Source organism: Tachypleus tridentatus, chromosome 11 (assembly GCF_004210375.1).
Source record: "Tachypleus tridentatus isolate NWPU-2018 chromosome 11, ASM421037v1, whole genome shotgun sequence".
Classification (NCBI taxonomy): Eukaryota; Metazoa; Arthropoda; class Merostomata; order Xiphosura; family Limulidae; genus Tachypleus; species Tachypleus tridentatus.
Genome location: NC_134835.1, coordinates 86477102 through 86485482, shown reverse-complemented (window position 1 = coordinate 86485482; position 8381 = coordinate 86477102).

The following is an 8381-nucleotide window of genomic DNA, read 5'->3' as shown; positions in this document are numbered from 1 at the left end:
ATTGGATGATCTAAGGACTGAGACCGATAGACTTGTCTTTATTAGACTCAGTTCTCCAAATATGTAATGGAGCAGTGCCATATTCAGCCAGGATTTCCGAGAAGATGGAGTTCAGGAGTGCCACATTATATTTCGACAGATATTATGTGGGTTTCTTATAACAAAATCACATTGGGCTATCGGCTGTGTTCACTGAGAAGAATTGAGCCTCTGATGTTAACATTATAAATTCAAAGACTTGCTGCTGTCTCATCAGGGAACGTCAGCAGGGAAATGATCAAATTTATTCGAGATCCAGAAGAATTACCGCGATATATATATTTTTTTAATTTTGCGCAAAGCTACTCGAGGGCTATCTGCGCTAGCCATCCCTAATTAAGCAGTGTAAGACTAAAGGGAAGGCAGCTAGTCATCGCCACCCACCGCCAACTCTTGGGCTACTCTTTTACCAACGAATAGTGGGATAGACCGTCACATTATAATGCCCCCACGGCTGAAAGGGCGAGCATGTTTGGTGCAACCGGAATTCGAACCAGCGACCCTCGGATTACAAGTCGAACTCCTCAACACGCTTGGCCATGCCGGGCCATTACCGCGATGATGTTGCGGATTCTTAAACTTAAACAGTAAAAATCAGTCTATTCTGAGGCTATTCACTCGGATATTTCGTACATTATTTAATAATCATTCAAATAACGCAAACTACACGTCATTTGCGTCTCCTCTACTTTATCTAAACGGTGTTTTTGAGGGGATACTTGTAAGTCGAAAAAATGCTTAAAGCAAGAGAACAAAGCTAGCACTATTCTTTTATCTAAATCCCGATCGCCTTCTCGCCGGTTTTGTCCATGTAAGTATATCATACAACTTGGTTTGTTCTGAATTTCGCGCTAAGCTACACGAAAGCTTTCTGCGCTAACAGTTCCTAACTTAGTAGCTAGTCATCACCACCCACGGCCAACTCTTGGACTACTCTTTTATCAACAAATAGTGGGATTGGCCGTCATATTATAACGCCTTCACGGCTAAAAGGTCGAGTATGTTTGGTGTCATACAGACTTGAATATTCAACAAAATATCCTTCTAATCATGATATATAATAATCTAACAGTTACAAAGATTAAAGAAATTTTGATAATGAGTTAGCAAGTTCATTTCTTTTCCTAATAGCCATAAATTATAGAGTATTGCTACAGTAAAATATTTTCGCATATGCACAAATGTATTATTAAATGTTTGTTAAAATACATTAATAACTAAGCTTACGAAACTACATGCCCTCCCACCAAAAAATAACACATTTATTTAAGTTGTACCTCAATACGTTCGTTACCACCAGTAATATTAATGAAATACTCAAGACTATGCGAGGCCGGAGCAGTAAGTGTCCCAAGAGAAATTTGACTTTGAAGCAGGAATGTGTGTGACAGGGTTGTGAGGCCCGGCATAGCCAGGTGGTTAAGGCACTCGACTTGTAATCCAGAAGTTGCTGGTTCGAATCCCCGTCACACCCAACGAGATCGTCATTTCAGCCTTGGGGGTGTTATAATGTGACGGTCAATCCCACTATTCGTTAGTAGAAGAGTAGCCTAAGAGTTGGCAGTGGGTGGTGATGACTAGCTGCCTTTCTTTTGGTCTTACACCGCTAAATTAGGGACAGACAGCACTCGTGTAATTTTGCGCGAAATTCAAAACAAACAAACAAAAAAACCACCTAGTTGTAATCCATCGGTAGGACACATGGCAGTATACGTGTTAAGTTTCATCTTTAAACAAGAGCCTTTATAAAATAATGAACGTTATGTAATAGACATAAGTAAAGTAATGTAAAGTTTCAGACATTTCCGATTCAACATTGTTGAATTATTTTATGCTCTGTTAACATTACGTTATTATATGATGAATAAAGATTCAATTATTAGGTAAGATAGCCTCAGATGTTTCATAATTTTATTTCATGAAGTCCCGAAAGAGATATTTAAAATGAAATAATATACATTCATGCGTTGAAAGTTTCTATGCAGTTCACTGCATACAGGAAAGGTGTATAACCGACTTTCAGAGTCACATACACTCAATTTATGTGAACTAAGTATGGATTATAGTTTTAATAAACGGTTCTTTTGTTTTATTTCGTCAAAAAACGGTATAATACCATATGCTAATCAGTGATTTGTAATATTAGAACAGCAACATCTCTACTGAAATATAAAAATTGAGATGTGTATATATATGTGCGTGTATCGTTATTGAAAGAATCGTTATCTTAATTCAGTTTTGTTTTTTTTACAAGGTTTACTTGATTAATTTACTGGAAAGAAAAATTAAAACTTGACGCAATTTGAAGCTGCAGTTGGAGAAAATTCGACCTAGTGTTAGTAGCGGCATCTGTTGACAAATCCATTTAAAACGACTAAATATCAGCACAATGTTCCGACTAGTTAACTTGTATCATCACATGCAATTTGTTGGAAAACGTCTATCACACCACATATGCATGTAATTCATCTAGAAAAACAATAATAACACCAGTTATAAAAAATAACTCGAGAGTTTTTACGTGGGTGTTAAATTCATAGTAAAAAACTTTAGTACGAAAATGCTAAACATCTGAAATTTTGATATTTTGCTTCAGCATGTACATTTTTTTCAATTATTATATAAAGCGATTGATGTTTATAATTTATGCGCGTTTAATTTTCTGAACGAATTCTGTATCTCAGATAGTTTGTTATATCATCCTAAATGACTGGTATATAGGGAGCACGTAAGTAACTAAGAGTTTTTTGTTATTGTTGGAGTTTGTTTTAGTTTCATTGAATTTCACGCAGAGCTACTCGGGAATATCTGCACCAGCTGTCGCTGACTTAGTAGTTATAGATTATAGGGAAAGCAACATCAATTAGTTATTGTAGTACTCATTTACTAAAAAAAAAAGTGGGACTAATCGTTACATTATAATGTCCCTATAGCAGAAAGGACGAGCATGTCCGATAAAAGAATTCGAGCACGCGAGTCGATTACCCTAAACCAGTAATCCATACCAAGAGCCAACTGATGGAAAATAGGTAGTGAAACACTTTCTGTTTCCACTTCAGAAAGTTCATCTGAGAAATAGAAAAAATATGTTTTCGATATGATTGTTGTATAGTTTATTTGTCTGGACGTCAAAAAATAATATTTATTTATAATATTTTAATTTTGTCCGTGCCCACGTATTCAGCCGAGTGTGTTATACAGAACTAGTACCTTACATCTGATATGAACTCTACTGAAAATATGCTTAACATATCGTGAAATACTGCTATTTGAGGATATTATGTCTTGGTGTTCAATATTTACTGAAAAGTATTTTAATATCGATAAGCGCAGGGAAAATCATATTAGCACAGTTACTAGCACAACATAATATTAAATGTATTTCAATAATTACCGTATTAATAAACTCGATACACATAGCAAGTGGAGGCAAAATCCAGTCTTGTTTCAATCTGAGTTTTGCTATTATATATACAGGGCATACAACAGAAATAGGAACCTGTCATTATTACAATGATTCGGTGTTTGCTAGTAGACGTACAGAACATACAACAGGAAAAGTAATTATCATAGTTGCAATAACTTGTAATTTGCTAGTATATGTACAGAACATACAATAGGAAGAGGGTCCTGGATTGTTGCAATATCTTGAGATTTGCTAATATAGCACATGCAATAGAAATAGGAACCTGACACTGTTGCAGTAACTTGGGATTTGCTACTATACGTACAGAATACAGATTAGAATAAAGTGATCTATCATTGGTGCAATAATTTTGGATTTGCTAGTGTATGAACAGACCATACAATAAAAATAGGACTCCATCATTGTTGCAAAATAAATTAAAACTGCATAACGCTTGTTTGTTTTGGAATTTCGCACAAAGCTACTCGAGGGCTATCTGTGCTAGCCGTCCCTAATTTAGCAGTAATTAAGACTAGAGGGAAGGCAGCTAGTCATCACCACCCACCGCCAACTCTTGGGCTACTCTTTTCCAACGAATAGTGTGATTGACCGTCACTTTATAACGCCCCCACGGCTGGGAGGGCAAGCATGTTTGGCGCGACGGGGATGCGAACCCGCTACCCTCAGATTACGAGTCGCACGCCTTAACACGCTTGGCCATGCCGGGCCAGATGCATAATGCAAAATAAAATTTATACACACAATAAACACATATATTACATTTTAAAAAGTAATTATTTTCAAGCGTGTTATATTCAGATATAATGAAATAATTTCATTGTATTTATTGCTTCACCGTTTGTTAAAAAGAAGTTTATAAAAATATTTGTGAGAACTTTACTCCAGTCATCATTGATTAAATGTTAGCTCTGTATAACGTACCACGGAAATTAACATACTCTCTAGTGCAATGAAAGAAACAAAGTATATAACCGGAAACTATCTCACATTGGTAGATACTGCATGTGTTAACTTGTGGGTTTTTATTTGATAACGTTTTTGATGATATGGTGTGAGGCAATGAACCTAATTCAACTGTGTGTTTGATTGGTATAAGGTAAGTTTCAAACAACTTGGTATGTTAATTCGCCAGTTATTTTTCATTGACAACAAAGATACTAGTGATTAGATTGGGAAACTGGTTCACGCGAATCTGTCAAACCAACCGGCGTGATAATTAAACAGTTTCAGGATAAAAGACAACCTGTATAGATACAAAGATAAGAACAATTTTCTTAATGTTCACTTTTTTACAATAAAATCTTTATGACTAGAAAAAGTAAAACAACAACAACAAAAGAAAACTTATAAATCCTTCCCAATCTGTTTTTGTAGAGTAAGGCCACATTGGGATGTCTTCCAATTCCATGACCGAGAAACGGACCATGGATTTAGGCATTGCAACTCCTTAAACTTACCGTTGTACTACTAGGCGACTCCTCAGACTAAAAATTCATTTGTGGAACCGTGGAGTATGCTTTTGAGGAACGCCATGATTGTTTTTTCGCCAATAAATAAAACATGGAAAGTTTAACTACACGTACTAAGCGACATGGATTTTGCAACACTTTTCATATAAATCAGTCTGAAACATGTATTTTCTCTATAAAAAACAGTTAAGTTACAAATGTATATACCTATATTAAAAATCGGTAATTTCTATAAAATAGATTGTTTCAGAAAAAGTATGCGATAAAATTTAGTATTAAATCAGGAATAAAGTAGTGTCAGTACCTACAAGTTTATGTCCACGTGATTTTATGAACTGATATTTCAGATAACTGTAATCCTTAGGAATTCAGTTTTGGGTTTGAAATGTAATTGTACACATTCAATCACTATTGATAGTATACAGTCCGTGTGATAAAGTTTTAGGTAACGTTCTTCTCTGTGCACGTGCGAAGTCTTCTGTTGTTAAAAGTAAGATTGGTTAAACGCAAAAGTGTCCGTTCTCAAAGTTTCAATGGTTCTTGTCTTTGGTGTTTGTAAATAAGATGAATGAAGAATGAATAGGACTAGTAAATTGTAAACTAGAAGGATAGATAATGTTCGTAGATTAATTTTATTGATAATTTCAGTTTTTCATATTTTGTTTGTCAGGAGTCTACTCAGTAAATACCCCCACATATAGCTTTACAATTATTATTTTGGGGTAACTATCCTGTATTACTGCTCATTAAGTCTTTAGTTACTTTATCTTCCGTGATGACGAGAAAACTAACTTGTAGAGAAAATTATATATTTACTTTTATCTTTCTTGAGGCCTCTCTAATGGTTAGATTGTTAATCAATGGATTACTTCTACTTGTTTGTTTATACGGCTATCTCAAGTTAATTAATTTTAAACTGAATAAGTGACAGCTGTGGGTCACCAAAAGGTCAATACATTGTTTAATTAATGAACTGATTTTATAAGTTTTAAACATGTTTTATTTAATTTTTGTATTAGACGATGCCATAATGTGATTCAGGTAAGAGTTAACAGTTTACTGTGTTTGGTTAAATAAATTGCTGCTTCGGACAAAGTGTTAATATCTTTGTGTAAGGTTCATTCAATTTTCGCTATAAGTAAGAGCTAACAATCTGTAGGCACATAATTCGTGAAGAAACACTAGTCATGGTTTACTTTATTTTGAGTTCACATTACAACGTTCATGATAAGACCTGTCTAACTTAGGATCTTTGATTTTGTGACAACTAAATAATGTTTTTCTGTGATTCCCTTTATTCTGGTGACCAAAGCCTAAATACCGTAAGATATAATGATTTAAAAAGTTCGTACAAACAAGTATTGCCATTTGTATCTACTTTAACCTGTATGAAAATATTCAACTTGTGTTATATATCAAATATTAACAAACATGCTCTGGGTGTCTGCTACATACTTCATGTTATTGGTTAGATAATGTAATGTGCAGAAAATAAAAAGATATAGTATAATATTCATGAAGCAACGTAGTCACTTCAACTGTACTATTGAATCATTGTATTGGATAAATATAGTAAGGTGAATTAGTCATTGGTGCAGCATCTTGATGAGGATCAGAGACCTCAAGTTATTTAGAAGGCGATCAAGTGATGGAAGCAACTTTTATGGAAGATGAACCTTTTTGTCAATGAAGTCATAAGCAACAATATCCTGGGTTTAAAACCTAATTACTTGTAATATATGGAGATGTAAAATATGTTTCAAAGGTAATATGATTATACAGTTCACTAGATGGTAAGCTGATGTGAAGAACCAGGATCATTAAAGGAAGAAGAAATTAAAATATGTGGATTGTCACCACAGATCATACAAAGGTGATGAATAGGAAGAAGAATATCTTCTGACATTTAAGATATAACACCATCACGACACTAGTCTGTGTTACATGTTAGGATATTAGAAAAACTACACTATGTATTTGTAGAAATGAAGAAACTGAAACGCTGCAATATCTTTAATGGACATGCATGTGATTTGTATAATTGACTAAAGAATATACTCCACGCGTTCGCAGATATGTTAATAACTTAGTCGATATGTAATAGTTTCAAACTATTTATGTGCTAATTAAAAGTAGCAATGTACCATCTTCTAAGAACTAGGCTACAATTTGAGTATTTTTTTCTGTTTGTGTTATTATTTCCTTACCAATTCATCATTACAATAATAAATAATCTACCTTTTTGTTAAATAAATTCGTAATAAAAGTTAGCGTTATTTTGGTACGTTGTAAAGGAGAGAGTTTCTGTGAAAGGCAACCTACTTGTATGTTGATACATGGGTGTGGTGGATTATAATCGAGTGTGAGGAAAACACCACCGTCTTTGGAGACTTTAACATTTTTCTACTACAGTTTCAGTTATTCGTCTTGATGTAGAATTATGCATTCACAAATAAATATATTACACTGTATTCAGTTGCATCGGGAGAAAAAATAAACACGATTCACATAATAATGTATGAACAAGTTGTTATCAGAGTTTTCATAAATATCGAAAAGTGTAAGTAATTTAATTTTTCTCTGGAAAACAACAACAAAAAAAAATGCCGTTAACCTGCTCTAAGAGTCAGGTTTGAAAAGTATAGGATTTATTTTAATCAACTTTGGTAAATGGATTTTAAAAATTCTAAAGTTGAAGGTTAAATGTGAAACATAATGGTAAGATATTGTGATGAAAATATCTTTAGTTGTCAGGAATTTTTTTAATTATCGTTTTTAACTTACAATTAAATAATCATTTAAATAACATAAATTTCAGAATGTAACTCATTAGATTAAGACAACAGCTTTTTTATTTCACGATATTTCACATCTTTTTACTAACACTTGTTATAAGTGATAACAGATGGCGACGTCTGCGTTTTCTTTGATCTTGAGTGAAGAAGGGGGGGGATAGGACCGAAAATTTAATACACTATGTTAGATACATCTAATAAAAAAAGGGAAAAGAATCACATAAGTAGAGGTGTATGTCTAATATTTCTGAAAGTATTTTTAAAAGACAATAAAAAGACACTCACTATTTTTTCAAAGCAATAAGTTTTATTTTATTCATAATACAAACAACTTGTGTATTTGTACAACAAAAACTTGTGTAATTTAATTAATGAATACGCTATCTGTTTTTACTGTCCACGATTATGATGAACAAATAAAAAAGATAAAACAAACAAAGATTATATTGCTTAGATTTTATACTGTTTAATATGATAAATTTCATAACATTGTGAATTGCGATTTTTTTAAATACACTGAATGAACAATTAATATTATTAAATAATGTAAAGTTCGTTTGAGAAAACTCATGTGTTATACTTAATCAACCTTTAGCTAACTGTAATTTGCATACATGATAGTGAGTCACTAATATCTAGATGAACAAAATG